Raw genomic sequence first — 17,263 nt, forward strand, 5'->3', positions numbered from 1 at the left:
AAAAATATTAAATATAATTAAATAAATAAATATACAATAATATTTTATACTACTAATACAAAATATAGTCGAATAAATATTTAATTGTAAATGTAATAATACGTTTGTTAAATCGATACACGTAAAGAACACGTTTATTATTGTTGTATTTTTTAAAAACGAAATTGCAAATATTTTCTGCTTCAATTCTCATTGCAATATCAAATTTGTCTTTGTAATTTACTATCTTCCCAAACACTTGTACGCGTGAAACTAATCTGCAACAGATCACATCGGAGAATTTTCAAAGGTCCTAGTCAATTCTCTGCTAAATTCCAGTAAATTTCCCTAGTAATCCTATTAGGTTGTCCGGAAAGTTTCTTTCGTTTCATATGATCTGTTGCAGATTAGTTTCACGCTAACCTAAACCTAATGCTATTTCCTATTCCGATTCTATCGACTTCTTTAAAGAAAACCTAGTCGTCGTAACACAAAACGAAAGAAGAAAATTGTCTAAAGTCTACACAAGAAGATCGTACGCTGTTTGAACGCGGTCTATCGCGAGCAAGCCAAATCATGCAATGCGTATTACTTGTAACCGATCTACCGATGAAACTCATATCACGTTCGATCGATCATCGTCCACGAAACAAAATTCTCCGCTGTTTCATATACACGCGTGAACGTTCAAATTCTCGGCATTGCAACGTTGAACATAACGCGCGTCATTTCCACTGTATCCAGTGTATCGCCACGTTATATCCTCGCAAACTCTCACGACATCTTCGCAATGTTACAGTACCACGCCATAAGAATTTACTTATGATTATCAATGGGAATTGATTGTAAAAAGTCTACCAAATAAAAAATAAAAAAAGAAAATCTTCGCAACGCACCTCACGTGCGCGATACACAGCAGCGACGTTGCTCGCAGTCATCGATCGATCTGACGACCCGCAGGAAATGAGAAATCGAAAGGACCAGTCAATGATACGCCCTGCTGTCACGTGGCTTCGACAGCAACTATTTTCCGCTTTTTCCGGGCCGGCGTGTCGCCGCCATTCGCGTCCCACCTCATCTGCATCGCGGCTTGATAATCGCGCCACTCTGCTTCCATTTATTTCTCGGTTATATCAGACCAGGTTAAGAGCTGAACGACAGTGGTTGGGGCCAGCGGTCGGGCAAAATTACAGCGGATTTTCAGAAAATTAAGAAAGAAGGATGTAGCACGCGTTCGCGCTCACCTCCATCAAACAAGTCGACCTTCGATGACGATAGTAATTGCATTTAATGGGAAATTTGTTCGTTTCCTTCTCGTCTTCTAATGTATAGGTGTGTGTACATATATGTCAGAGATGGAAGAGTATCGAGGACTTTCCTTTGGAATTTTTGGGAAAATCCTCAATAGTCTAGATTTTTTATTATAGCTGTACTTAAATAATTATTGAGATATGTATTATTTTATGTGCTAGAGTAGGTTAGATGCGTAGTAGTAATACTTGTATGTGAATATCAGCGTGTGGAAGTTTGTGTGTGCGTCTCGAAAACAAATGAATGTAGACTGTTCAGTTAACAGTCGGATATGGAAGAAAATGCTGAGACGCGTGCAAGTGCGTATCGATGAATATCTTTGCAATCGCTTATCAAATAAGTATATAATTGTTCTAATATAAATTCTAAGTGTAAATTTAGTGTTCCTGTACCATTATTTTGGTCAAAATTCTCAACAATAATAAAACTTAGAAGTAGTTGTTTATGATGTAATCCGAGTATGTTTGTCCGAGATTTATGACAGTAGGCTTGAGCTCGAAGTGACATCTGGTCGCTAAACGTAGCCACGGTCACGGGATGGACGTTTTTACCTAACAGAGGTATGGAGTAGTTGTATAGCTCTGCTTCAAAATATAGTTGAGCCGAGGGATACAGAGAAAAGTACATGAGGAGTTCCACTTGAACCGTGGACAAGTAAGTTGATTTCAACTTAGACTTTGGAAGATAGCTCATTTGCTATCCCGTTGACCGTATTCGTCATTGAACTTGAGATTATTGTCATTAGCATCTCGATTATCTAATCGGCATGGTTACTTGTCAAATTCTGTAATAAACATATTTGTACCACTAACACTAGAAGTACTACAGTAATCAAATTGACTGGTTCTACAATTTTATTTTAAAATTCCTACTTCGTGTTATATTTTTTCCCACAATGATACAATGACTTTCGCAACGATAACTAAAAGAATAATATAATGAATTTTTTATGTATTCAAACTGAAAATAATTTGTATCAAGGCTACTTATACCAACACCAGTGAAAATGGCTGGTACTTGTCAAAGTGTACAGGAGTCCTGCACTCTGTTTATCGAACCCCAATTAGCCAGCCTCCTCCTCGTTTTCTACAACTTGCCACACGTTTTCCAAATTTTTCCCGCGTATCATTCGATATGACGATATCAGTTATCAGGAAAATTCCTGATCGATCGCTGGATCGCTAGATGCTAACACTAGAAATACCAAATGACTGGTTCTACAATTTTATAAATTTGTCAAGCCTCGTTTAGGGATGATGGTCCCAGCTGGATTAATAATAACAAAAATGTACTACGTAACATGGAATTGCTTCTGTAAGAAAGTAATAAATCAATAAATATAAAAATATTCTATTATTAGGTATCTTTTAAAGACCAGTGATTTTCACTGGTTTTGGTAGAAATAGCTTCGTGTTAACTATCGGTAGTTCTAGTGTTAACTACCATCTATATTGTACAACACAATGGCTAATCCAAATGAAGATTCGTTAAACGCCCCTAACCACAATGATAACTCGACATATATATATATAGATCGTAGCTGTAATGACGCTTTTGGTGTTCAAAGATCTTCTTTTGTGTCGGTTATCAGTAGTACGAGTGGCTTATAGGTCAGACGCGATATAAGTGTTCCGCCGTTGAAAGCAACATTTATCGCGGTATTGGCTGAATTGCACGAGCACAACGGAAGGGAGGGATAAGTTAGGTTTTCCATTTTTACAGAGAAGCAGTTTTAACATTCGCTGTAAATTGTACGTTGTAAATTAATCGCGCGTTAAAATTCTTCTTCTGTTTGACGTTCCATGTAAGTTTCAAAATATCGCTTGTCGGAATATTGAAATATCCAAAACAATGAAATATTGTCGCCTGTTTTGATAATTATGCAAATATGTACGTACAATCTGGTACACGTCTGATGGCCAGAAAATTTACGGAATTAAATTGCGGAAAACACCGCAGGCGTCAGAATTGAAAATTTGAGTAAAAGTGCAATTAAGAAAGTGTTACTGATAATAATTAAAAAATGGTGTCGCAACGTCGTTTCTATAGGAGAAAAAGATAAATACCAAGAAAGATTAGTTAAGCGTTTTTTGCACTTGTCATCTGTCTAAATGAATGGAACATTGAGCTTTCTTTACAACCGAGGAATGCCACATGCAGACAGGTTTTACTTTTTCGCGAGTTTAGATTATGCTGATGCATAAGGTTTCTTTTCCTCTGGAAAAGCTTGTTTCCGCAAAAGCTTACGGTTTTCTTTGCAAGTACTCTTCAATTACGTCTTTGGACCAGACTTTTACCAGTTTCCTAGTTTTAACTGTTTTGTCTAAAAATTATCTTTCTTTTTTTCCTTTTTTTTTTTGAGACACACAAAGCGATGTTAAAATAAGAAAACTTTATTTTATCGTTATTTCAATATCACAGCTTCCGTATAAATTTCCAGACTCGTTTCAATTATCAATGTAATCCCGATAGTCGCGTTTCATTGCAGTGGCGATGAAATTTTAAAATGTTTCGTGCAACGCACATAATAAAATGATCCGCGCCAAGTACCGTACGCCGCGCATAATGAAACGCGAAATATTGGCTCTGAACTCGCTACATTATTTATAATTCTACGTATAATAAATCTTCGTATCGCGATCCCCGTACAATTCCATAGATTACGACAACCTGTGCGCACAGCGTTAAATGTTTCGTATGAAAGACTGATATTTTTAATAATTGTTACATATACTAAATTTGTTTTAAACCATAATGCAACATCGTTGAAAACAACCACTTCATTTGCTGATCCTTTTTAAACTCGAACAATTTGTCCCGCAGCATATAATTTCCCCTCGAAACGTACAATTTATATTTAAATATATCGTACATGAGCGATTTCGTAGGCACAGCTGTATCAGTTTTATCGTCCACCTCATCTCCGCCTTATTTTTTCCTCCTTTTACAGCTGCGTACTTCTGCTTCGCCCGATTGTCGTCTCTGCTCGTTTCAAAATGTCAAAGGGAGAGGAGACTGACAGGCTCCCAGACCCGGTGTTTTACGTTCCAAGCGCCGCGGATGTAACTGAACATTCGATTTGTCGTCGTATCAGTCAAATGTTAAATATACAGTAATAAACATCGCATCCCCCATTGTTTGGATATCTTCGTATTATATTGGTTTTTCTTTTTTTTTTTCTTTTGCACTTCCGAATTTTCCACAAATACAGAAACGCTCGCAGTATATTAATTATAAACGAGGAAATTACAAAATGCAAAAGATACAACGAACCTCTCTGCTGGTAATTATTTTAGCCTCAATGTAAACTCTAAATGAAACTGATAGATTCTTTCCTTAAACGCCTTATATATTATACATGTTTAGCTATAATATATACACATAATATATATACATAATAAATATAATAACACAAGTATGTATAAATCTAAATGAAAATTGATAAATTCTTTTCTTAAATGCCTTATGTATATTATTTTGCTTTTTCTTATTTTTATTATACATAAGGCTTCTGAAAAAAGAATTTAGGGAAAAGAAAACAAATATGTGTGTATATATATATAACATTAGTTCTTCTTATTTTTCTTACATATAAGAAAATTATTATATATAATTATTATATATAGATATATAGATAACTATAAGGCTTTTGAAAAAAGAATTTTGAAAAAAGAAAACAAATATGTGTGTATACATATAACATTAGTTTTTCTTATTTTTCTTACATATAAGAAAGTTATTACATATAATAACTATACATATCTTACACATAATTATTTTCTTATATACAAGAAAATAATCCATCAATTTCATTCAGATTATAAAATGTATGAATGCTTGCGAGGAGTTATAAAAATTGAGGAATAAAAAATATATATATGTATAATGAAAATAATGTGTGTAGCCTCAAACATGATATTCGCAAGCATATTAATTATAAATGAGGAAATTGCAAAATGCAAAAGATACAACGAACCTCTGCTGGTTAAACATTTTCTACCTCTGCTGATAATTATTTTAGCCTCATTGTAAACTCTAAATAAAACTGATAGATTCTTTTCTTAAACGCCTTATGTATATTATTTTGCTTTCTATATTTTTATTAGACATACAAAAATTATCATATATATGTAAGAAAATTATTACACATAATAATTATACATATCTTACACATAATTATTTTCTTATATACAAGAAAATAATCCATCAATTTCATTCAGATTATAAAATATATGCTTGCGGGGAGTTATAAAAATTGAACAATAAAAAATATATATATATATGTATAATGAAAATAAAGTGTCTAGTCTCAAACATGCTATTCGCAAGTTGAGCTTGATAAAGCTTTCCGTAGCATCTGGTTCTCTTGCTAGATTGCTCGAGGATTCTCAAGTGGTTGCCGCCACTCTGCTCGCTTCCTAAGACACCCTCCTCCTCCAGGCTCGGTTATTGGTATTTAAATTTCTTCCATTTCAAGTAAATGGCGTCGTCTGTTGTAGGTTAATTACACGCCAACACGGGCCACGGTGGACTTTATAATTATAATTACTACAGGCGACAGTGTCCGTGACCAAGTTAGAAGTCACCAGCATCGATGCTGCCGTTTTCTCCTTTCGGTTAATTAATTTTCATCTTGACCCACGTCCATGGAACGACCTCTTCAAAATTATCAAATATTCTACCGATACTCTTCCTTCTCATAGAAATACACACACAGACCCCTCAAAAAAAGCTGTATATTCTGCAAAATTACTAGCTGACTACCTTACTATTACTATGTTATTATATATCATATATCTCCGTATTATCAGTAGCTGACTGATAAATAAAAAGCTGTCGTCAAAGTACATGGAAACTTTTGAATTTTCTCACAAAAATTCGAGTCGCGCCGTTTGCAAAATAAACGCGCCAAATGTCGTTAAGAAAATCGTGAAAATATATCGCAATGCATTTACCACTTCAATACGGATATTCTGCTTGTTTTTATTTAATTCGATCCACCGCTTTATGGGTCGAGTAGCCCGACTCTATTCGAGATAGGAACTCGGGTCGCACGAATGCACGGCAACAACGTTTAAGAGAGCCAAGTTGGAAATTCAGAACTGGTCTTTTGCCGATACGAGGTCAGCTCGACGAGTTCATCGTGCATCATCCATGGATTGAACTTTCGCGAACTTAACTGCCGGCGAACACGCCGCTTTTCTTCCGCTCTTTTCAACATCTTCGCCACTTGCCTCGTAAACGCGCCCCACGAACGCTATCCGATGTTCCAGAAATCCAGACCAATCGGTTAATCGGTTATTACTTCGATCGCCATTGAAACTTTAGATTGTTCGACGGATATAGGAAACGTTTTAGCCGGTTGTCTCTTGCGTGTACAACTTTTTCCTAAATGATTATTTATATCTGTTTGTTTGTCCGATTTATCTCGTCTTAGCCTGCTACTGTTGCAAACATCGTCAAACTTACGAATTTTAGTCTTCGCTAGAATTGCAATTTAATTGAATAACCTGTCCCTGTTGCAATCGATTCTCGAGGAGGGAAATTCGGAAAGCGAAATGTTGTTGCACGGCTGGCACGGTTGCCTCTGACTCGCGTTTTCCCTCCTCCGAGCAATTCGGGAATTCGAGATACTTTCAACTTGAAGCAATCGCGTTCGAAGAGAATTGCCTCGGCGGTCGATCTTGATTTAAAGGCAAGTTCGATTGCTGCGTTTGTTTCTCCTTTGGAATCTTCGTTACAGGGCAAATGTAAAATTCCAGGGGATCAACCGGTCGAAGCAAGTAAATGTAAGCGTTTCAGCTGCAACGGAGAACCCGATTTGCTTATTTCCCAGCATTCGCCATCATTCAAATGTAAATGGAACGCGCGCGTGCAAAGTGGATTCATTCGGCAAGATTGAATGATACTCGTCGTTTTGCTCTGTCGCTTTCTTCCCCTTTCGTCTTTGGTCGCGTCCGTCTATTCTCTTTACGCCCTCTTTTGTCAACTTCCAACCCTAAGGGATTACTTTTTCCCCATTTCATCTGCCCTTTGATACAGCGCAACCTTATTTTCTTCGTTCGCAGGGCTTAGCGTTTCCTCGGCCACGTTTTAGGCAAAGCGGATGTTCCCTGATTTTAACGCTTTAAGTTGGTCGCCGCGTCACCCACATCTATGTGACGGCTATGCTTCGTGGGCACCAAATATGGGTGACATCCTTGTTCGAGTTGATTAACACGTTGATCGCCGCGTCACCCATATCTGTGTGACGGGTATGCTTCGTGGGCACCAAATATGGGTGACACTCTCCTTGTTCGAGTTAATTAACACGTTGATCGCCGCGTCACCCATATCTGTGTGACGGCTATGCTTCGTGGGCACCAAATATGGGTGACATCCTTGTTCGAGTTAATTAACACATTGGTCGCCGTGTCACCCATATCTATGTGACGGCTATGCTTCGTGGGCACCAAATATGGGTGACACTCTTCTTGTTCGAGTTAATTAAACTTGCCAACGACTTGTTAAAATGCGACTTTCGCATTACAGAAATAAGAGAAGGTTCGTATCTACGTCGGATTCAAATGTATAAGAGCAAATAAGAAAGAAGACAGAGATTGCGAAGAGAATGAAAATAAGAGAAGCTGTTCCATCCTTATCGAGATGATTTCCATTTTATTTCCACGATTTTTATCTCTCGGCGCTTCGTTCGCCAACCTTTTCTTCCTGCGATGTGGTCGAAGTATAGCGGTTTTCCAGCTTCCAACAACTGTTAAGCGTTAGGTTCGTCCAGCGTGCTACGTTGGTACGGTAGAACCTTGATAAATCTGCAATCTTCAGGGAAGAGTTTCAGTCTTCGAGTTACGCAGGTTCGGGTTTTCAAATAACAGAGCTTCGACGAAACAACGGAAATTCGACTTGCAGGGGCTTCACACGCGGGTCGGGTTTTTCGGTTTCAATTGGCTTGGCAACTAAGTGATTGCGGCTTTTGTCATTAGATGGTAATGACTTTTATATCACCATTAAAACAATTAATATGTTTAATTATATATATTATTTTTATAACAATAAATATTTTAATATATAAACAAATAATTTCATTAAATTCATTCATATTATTAATTATTTTTATTAGAGGAATTTTAATTATATTTTCTTATTTTATTAGTTTAATTAATAAAATATCAAAAAAAAATAATTATTTTAATTTATTTTTAACAAATATAATTATATTAATAACTTTAATATTTTCAATTTTCATTAGATGGTAATGACAAAACCCGCAATCACTTAGTTGCCAAGCCAGATATTCCAAGACGTAACGATGGAAATTCTACGTAGACGCGTGTGGCTTCACTGACGAAAAACAATCAGTTTGCATGATAGAGAAACAAGGACAAAAGGCAGCATGTACATATACGTAGCTGTCTTCGTGTATATATGAAAACTGGTAGACTTTTGATTTTTAGAGCACCGTGTAGATGTGAACTTGGACTTGCCTCGATTCGAGTTACAGAGGTAAAATAACGGATGAAAACGCGGAGAAAATAATTCGAGTCAGAGGAAGCTTATATCTCGGCTTACAGCGGTTTTCACAGCGAAGCGCAACCGAACGAAGGAAATTCGAGTCTCATAGAGGTTTTCGAATTATACAGGTTCGAATTACCCACGTTCCACTGTATATGTATATTATATTCGCAACGACCAAGAGACGTGAAAAAATTTCAAGTAACTTAAGGGGGTGTCCTGAATTAGAATGTTCTAAAACAGCGTTTTTTTGTGATTTTTTTTAGAAGGCATTTAGCTAAAGTACAAACTTTTATGCATACTTTTTTTTTATATACAAGTAACTTTCATGAACAAATAACGCTCGATTTAACTAATAATAAATGTGGAATATTTCTTTGCAACGAGACAACCGTGTTATAATATCGCGACGTACGCAGATAAATTGGAAGATATAACTGGCATAATTTCTGTATGTGCATGTAATTCCATGCATAAATCACTGAAAGATCACTATCCAGCGATCATAAAATGTACGTTGCTGCATTGAATTTCTTCGTTTGAAAAAAAAAAAAAAAAAAATGATATATAATATCCGCATAAAGATATATTGGCTTGGCAACTAAGTGATTGCAGCTTTTGCTATTAGGTGGTAATGATAAAATCCGCAATCACTTAGTTGCCAACCCAATATAATAATATAACATTTAATATTCTTACGTTTACCAATTACTATATTTACCACAACACCTGACAAGCTCTATGCGTATCTGTATCACATGGACGAGTCAGACATGTCCTCTAGGAAAACAATATGACCCGACCCAATTAATCCCGCAATTAATAGTTAAACGTAACAAATATGCGATCCCTTAATTTGGAGGCGACGTTACAAGTTGCCGCGAGCCATTTAGATAACGAAATTCGGTCTTGGGGTGGAAAGTTCGCGTGAATTGGCTGCACGGACCGCAAACAATCCTGCTGTTACACAACTGCGTGGCAGCACAGAAGTTTCTTTACCATATCGAAAGACAACGAAGTTTCCTTAAGTTCAATCCTCATACAAACCGTGTACAAACATTCATAAAAACCTTTTATGAATATATCAACAGCATGAAACATTGTGAAATTTCATTAAATTTGTAACGAGGTTCGATTAAATCGCCAAAAGTTTGACAGAAATGTGAAAATCCACGTTGCACGTAAAATCTACAAAATATTCGAGTACAACGAGTACGTGTGCTGCAGAGATTGTTAAAGTGTTTAAATAGTCGACTGTTCGTCGCATCAATGAGCATCAGCGTTCTGTAGGATCAGTTCTAACGTTTACGATAGTTGCTTGTATCGTATGAAACATACAGCAAATATCTTGTAACTTCTGGATACGTTTTCGCATTGGTTTCGAATTTGATCATGACGACCGTGTCAGATTACAGTGCCGATGTGTCTATCTGTCTATGCCAGATAGTACTACAGTATCCGTGCTACAGTACTATACACAAATCTGATTTCGAATACAATCATGACGTTGCTGGCTCATCACAGTATTAATGACGTTTTAAGATACCACGTACGATGTATATACAGATCTTATTGTGTGGAGCAATACTTAGTACATACATATAATTTTACCATTTGATAGATGTCTATTAACCAATTGGCTGTAGCGAACTCTTTGAGAAGTGTGTAGCTAAAACGTGTTGCAAAACGTGAGCGATGACGAGTATACTCGTCGGACGGGAAGTATATGTGGTTGTTATAATATAGAATAAAGATTCAATTAAATGAATGTCTTATCCTTTTGTTTTATCACTGCAATTTATTACTAAATTGTAATTAAAAGAGCAAATTGTAAGTATCTTTTACGCATGACGAGTATACTCGTCAGGCAGAGTATGTGTGGCTGTTATAACATAGAATTAAATTGTAATTAAATGAATATTTTTTAGTTTTGTCACTGCAATTTATTACAGTTACTAAATTGTAATTAAAAGAGCAAATTGTAAGTATTTTTTACGCATGACGAGTATACTCGTCAGGCAGAGTATGTGTGGCTGTTATAACATAGAATTAAATTGTAATTAAGTGAATATTTTTTAGTTTTGTCACTGCAATTTATTACAGTTACTAAATTGTAATTAAAAGAGCGAATTGTGAGTATTTTTGACGCATGACGAGCATACTCGTCAGGCAGAGTATGTGTGGCTGTTATAACATGGAATTAAATTGTAATTAAATGAATATTTTTTAGTTTTGTCACTGCAATTTATTACAGTTACTAAATTGTAATTAAAAGAGCGAATTGTGAGTATTTTTGACGCATGACGAGCATACTCGCTAGGCAGAGTATGTGTGGCTGTTATAACATAGAATTAAATTGTAATTAAATGAATATTTTTTAGTTTTGTCACTGCAATTTATTACAGTTACTAAATTGTAATTAAAACAGCGAATTGTATGTACTTTTTACGCATGACGAGTATACTCGTCAGGTAGAGTATGTGTGGCTGTTATAACATAGAATTAAATTGTAATTAAATGAATATTTTTTAGTTTTGTCACTGCAATTTATTACAGTTACTAAATTGTAATTAAAACAGCGAATTATAACCACTTCCTGCGCACGACGAGTATACTCGTCGTAACACAAGATATTGCCATTTTTTCGTGACGAGTGTCGTCAAAAACAACTAACTGGTTAATACCTTCAGACGAGGAGCAGGTATCACATTCTTTTCTTAAAAATAAAATTAATCGTTGAAATCAGGTCAACTCTTGAAAAATCATTTCGTACGTCCGTAAGAATACGCATATATTTCTAGTTTGTTAAAATTCTCTTACTGAATGAAATTTCGCAATTTAATTTTGTTAAAACGAGGACCATGGGTACTCGAACATATACGTTTTCCAGCGACTGTATACGTAATAGCTATTCCATGATAATTGTACCGACACTTTGACGAGCCACTGCACGTGGCGCACAAGCTTTTCAAGTTTCCTGTATTGAAATTTAAGCGAAGTGTAAATCGTTTTTACGCTGGCGTGCAAAAAGAAACAGAAACCGGGTCAAACTTTCGCCCATAGATTTTTATTTGGGAAACTTTTAGTCCCCGATAACCTGGTTCAGCGCTGACGGTATAAATATTCGAACGCGTTCGAAACGATCCGCCGCGGTCTCTGGTGGAAAGCAGCGACGTAATTATGCGTGAATAAGCGAACAGCGACGCATATAACCCATACTCCTGCTGAACGAAGAAACTTTACCGCGAGAAGGAGGAAAGTTCCTGGAACTTCCAGCCCTAACTACGACTGTTTAGAAAAGAACGAAATAAGTGAGAGTATCGCGTGGCTCATTGATGGCCCACGCTATATACGTACATATACATGTGTATATAATTAGTGGAGGTGAAACTTTCTTTGGTTCGAGTAAACCAGGTGTAAAAGCAGGTCAAAGTGGCAAGAATTCAACGCAATCCCAGCAATTATAGCTTTTTTTTTAAATTAAATTACTCGGCGGTAACTTTACCGCTCAGCTTTTAAAGTTTCGCGAAAAATTCATAATTGTCCCGGTGACACGGCATAGGTTAACGAATTCTGCCAGCGTGGAGTAGATTTTTAGTTGAAAGGTAGACGATAGGACTGCAGGATGCGCGCGTAATGGATCAAAAGTGCAACGCGCGCTGAAGAGGAAGTTAGTCGATGAAACTCGGTTAGAGTTTGTTAAAGCCTGTTAAAGTCGGCGATAGTCCGTTGAAGATAGTTGAAAGCCGCTGAAGATAGTTGATGCTGGTTAGTCTATTGGGAGAAGCTCGGCTGAAACTGCACGGAGAATCGAGAGACAGCTGTTTACGGAGCAGCCTTTAGAGTTCGCGCGGAATTATTAATAATTTGTAGCACGTTTTAGCGAACCGTTTAATACCGTTGGCGAGTAAACGTGTCGTAAAATAAAAGAAAGACGTTTCGCATAAACGCAGGTGAAAAGTGGGGGAGCAACTATGCCGTTACGTTTCACGCTTAATTCGATAGAACGTTAAGCTTCGATAGTTCACAGCAGACTGCCGTGTAACGCGGCTTAATACGTTACGCGCTATATGAATTCGCGTTATGGGGAATCATGTTGTACGGGAATTTGTCTCGTATCACGCGCATAATCTCAAGTAACATGCTCCAAACGATTATTGCTATTTCCATGGTATTTCATACGACACCAGCACACGAACCACCGTTTCCAAACAGCACACCCCTCCCTCTTCTTTCACAATCATCCCACAAATCTCACCTTACCTGGACGTCGATGAAAAAGTCCTTTGTTGCGCGGAAAACCAGCAGATCTGTCAAACGATGCCGCGACGCGACGCCTCTCCTAATTAACGTGAAAGTCCTCTAATTGACACTTGATCCTCGACGACCAGCGTCAACGATATCTCGGCAAATACACTCCGCTCGACACTCAATCCTCTCTTCAGCGTCGATCCGCTCCTCCCTCGGCCATAAAAGACCGAAGAGGGAAAGGGGCGCGAGGCAAGACGAAGCGCAGGGGAAGAAGAAGGAGAAGAAAGACGTTAGCCATCTTGGATGTTCGTGTTGTATCGTTCTCGCGGATCGCTGCCTTTCACGGGCTTGTGCCATGCTTTCTCAGCATTGCCTCGTCGCTGTGTTGCTGCTGCTGGTTGGCCCGTCGGTGTTTCCACCTTTTGCCAGACACCTACCGTCCTTCTATTCGCCTGCAACCGCCTTTGTACGCCGACTGTGCGCCCTTTCCCCTCTGTCTACCCACTCTTATTCGGACACTTGGTCCACGTTGCTCGTTCCACCCTCTCGTTCTCATCCTCTCGCCCTCTTCCATCGTCGTAGCGTCGTCTCGCGCCTCACGCTGCAACCCCCGCCGCGCTTTTCCACTTCGTTTCAGCGCATTGTGGAGGCTCGGTGGTTTTCACCGGCGCCTCTCTACGCGGATTCGTCGTCGTTTATCTCGCTGCTTGCCTCGCGGCAATTAATTGAATTCGCGCATTTGTCCGATTAATCGATCGCGCAGCGAAACCCTTGCTACCGGTTTATTGGTCTCCTCGATTCGTAATAGGCTGATTTATGAGCGGGGATGGCCGACAGGTCGATTAAATATTCCCTGTCCCGGATTTATTAAGGAGAAAATGTTTATTTGCCCATCGTTGCTTCGCGGGATCTGTTGGGTTGGCAACTAAGTGATTGCGGATTTTCCCATCAGCTGGTACTGACAAATCCGCAATCACTTAGTTGCCAATACGTTTCGTTTGATCTCGTGCCTGAAGCGAAAGTCCTGTAAGCGTTTGTGCTAAGCGCAAACGTCAGGGTCCTGTAAATTTCTAATCTGACCGGAAGTGGTAGAATTATATTCCATTTCGTTGAATGACAAATGCAACTGTTTTATACAGCGATGGAATAGTGGAATCGTTCTAATTGTTTCTGCGATATTGTTCTAAAAGGACGAACATCTACGTATCTTTGGATGGCCTTGGAATGCTTGCATCGTCGATCTCGCATTTACGAACCACTTGTTTTCCTGTGTTCCAGTTTTATATTCAGGGTTGCAAGATTTTTTGTAGCAAACGCTGGAATTCGAGACACACTCGATATCAATACACGAGATGTTTAGAACACACAGCAGACGCGATAAAACGAGAGCAGGTCTTAAGGTTCACCGGAGACGCGCTCAGAAATTTGGAATTCTTTATACGTATTGTACACGACGCTGCAGCAACGACTTACGTAAACTTATTCTCACATTGTTCGCGCAATAATCCGGTATTTTTATTACTTCGAGAAAGCTCAGGGCTTGCAAATAATTTTGTCTACCATCTACCAAGAGAGATATTTCTTTTTTCCAATTATTTACCTGCTCCATCTCGTTACGAGTATCGCAGCAAATAATAATCAGTTTTATATATTTTACAATTACACTTCCTGTACCAAATTCTCCTCGTCCTAATCGCTCGATCGTAATTAATCAAAGAGATTACCAAATGTAATTTAAATTTAGTTGAAAGGACTTAGGTGACATTTTCAAATTTCCCGGTCTATTTTATGGCTCGTTCTATTTTATTTACGTAAATATACGTGGAAATGGAAAGGCGTGAATTGAATAACAGCGAAACTCCCATGTAACTGTTATTATTTACGGTCATCATTTTTTACAGATCCCATTTTCACTCTAAAAATGTTATGCACGTTAAAAAGGTGCTTTTAACCCAGTTTCGAGTGTTTCAAATAGTCATTACGCGTTTTAAAATTTGAGTATGGGGCTTATGTCACGCTAATGCAAGCTCGTTCGATTGCGTTCAATGATTCATCGTAGTTACGCGACATTGTTTTTCTCTCACACCATTTTACGAACAAATGTTCTCTATTGGAACAGTTCATCGTAAAATTTAATATCCGCCATTTCTTTCAGCCGATCTCCAATGGTTCTATAAGGCCATAACTATTCAACTATTTCTCGCTTCAAGGACGATTCGATTTCGGTCATGGCTGCCACTGACAATTATTGTACGTATTACATCTTGTACATACTATTTTCCTTATTTGAAAATATCAGAATAATACATTTTTTAGGCCGTCCTAGGAGTTTTTCCTGGTACTGTGGCATATTTTACAATGGATTAGATTGACTCAAATTTCGAAAAATCGTAGAATCAGAGAACGCTCTGTGTTTTCGAAGGGATTTGTTTTTTAACGGATTTGAGTCAGTTTTTTTAATAAATGTTCTCATTATGAGAATTCGTGAAATTTCACCTCGAGTTTTCACCCAACTTTCGTGACTTCTTTAATTGAATGGCGATTATTAGATAAAACGAACAGTTTTCGCGTCATTTACCACGATGTCAGGTCAGAGTGGAGGGCATCGCTTAAGGTTGTCCAAACTCAACGATCAGCTGACGTGCAAATTATGCGGTGGATATTTCATTGATGCCACTACTATCATAGAGTGTTTGCATTCGTGTATGTGTATTCTTCTGTCGCTTTTTTAATCCTTCTGTCTGTGGTGAATAAATACAGTTTCATCATTGCAAAAGGGTTAAGCGACGATTCCAACATATTGATGTAAGCGACGATTGTCCAATATATGAGGTAAAGGTGCACAAAAGTAAACCACTAATACATTCTTATAATCTCACGTTATCAAACAGCTTTTCTCATAATCCGAGATTCCTAATTGCAATGGAGTTTCGATCGTCCGGGTCCTGTTTCACCCAGGTCTCGTATTATCCTTCCAACTTCACCATAAATTCATCCGTTTTCGAAATTTTAACACGAACACTACGAGGACGTAAATCCTCGAATATCGTGAGATTTAATTAAACTTTCAATCGATTAACTAATTAATTAAATCTAAATGCACGCGCGGCATCGCATCATCAAAACGTATCCTGCGATTCTGTTTTGATTCACGAACACCGATAGACCCTTAAAACGTATTTTATCATAATTTCAGAAGCCTGATTATCCGAATAAAATCATGATAAAATACAAGCATCTGGAAATGTTATTACGACAGACACAACTGAAATCCCATTGTCAACGTTACAAACGTTCATCAAATATTTCGAATATGCAAACTGTCGATGCTAAATCAATAAATAAATTAATCGCGCGAATGCTATGGCAAACAAAAGTAGTGGGTCGTACAGGGAAGCAAGCAATCATTGACCCGTCGTAAGGTAGAAAAGCGGCTCAGTGGATCCGCAAGGCAACAAACGCTTGCCGATCATTGCTTGCACCCAGCAATTTTTCAACGGGAGCATCTCGTCGCCAGCGTTTTTCCGCGCCGCTCCAAGGTAGCCGTGAGCAATCTCGCTGCTATACACCACCACCACACGGATGAACCATCTACTTGGCGTATCAGCCTGAAGAGAGAGACTACACGACGGCGAATCCTCTCCACCGCATCTTCGAAAACGTAGTAGCGTCCTTTTCCAACCTGAAGCCTTACAGCTTTCACGATGCTCGTCGTCCTCGGCGCTGCGTTTGTTCGTTGCGCGTCTAAGCGGGCGCTTGCGCGTGGAAACGGCGCGAGGCGTCGGCGTCGTGCCGGGGGCGTCGCACCAACGTCGTCGGCCAACCGACCGACCGTCTCGACCGAGCGTTCTCCTCTCGCTAGGCCAGTATCAAGCCGGGAGCCGTCGAGAGGGTTGATCCACCTCCGCAATCGGCGCTCACGCTCTTACCACGTACATATCTGACCAAACGTATCATCAGACCCACGCTCGACCAACGCTAGGCCAACGATAGTAGTCGTGCGCGCGGTTGTACAGAGAGCTGCCGCTCTCGTTCAGGTGCAGTGTGTGTGGCTGGCGGTAGAACTCGGCAGGGTTGGATGAGAAAAATGGGGCGTACGCCGAGCCACGAGAGCCGGATCGATCGCGAAATAAACGTACGCTGGATGGACGACGACGTGGAGTAACCTGTCTGCAGAGTGGAAACAGCAGGCAACGTACGAGGCAACGCACGG

The sequence above is a fragment of the Bombus bifarius genome, unplaced genomic scaffold, assembly GCF_011952205.1.
Source record: "Bombus bifarius isolate JDL3187 unplaced genomic scaffold, Bbif_JDL3187 scf7180000008493, whole genome shotgun sequence".
NCBI classification, from domain to species: domain Eukaryota; kingdom Metazoa; phylum Arthropoda; class Insecta; order Hymenoptera; family Apidae; genus Bombus; species Bombus bifarius.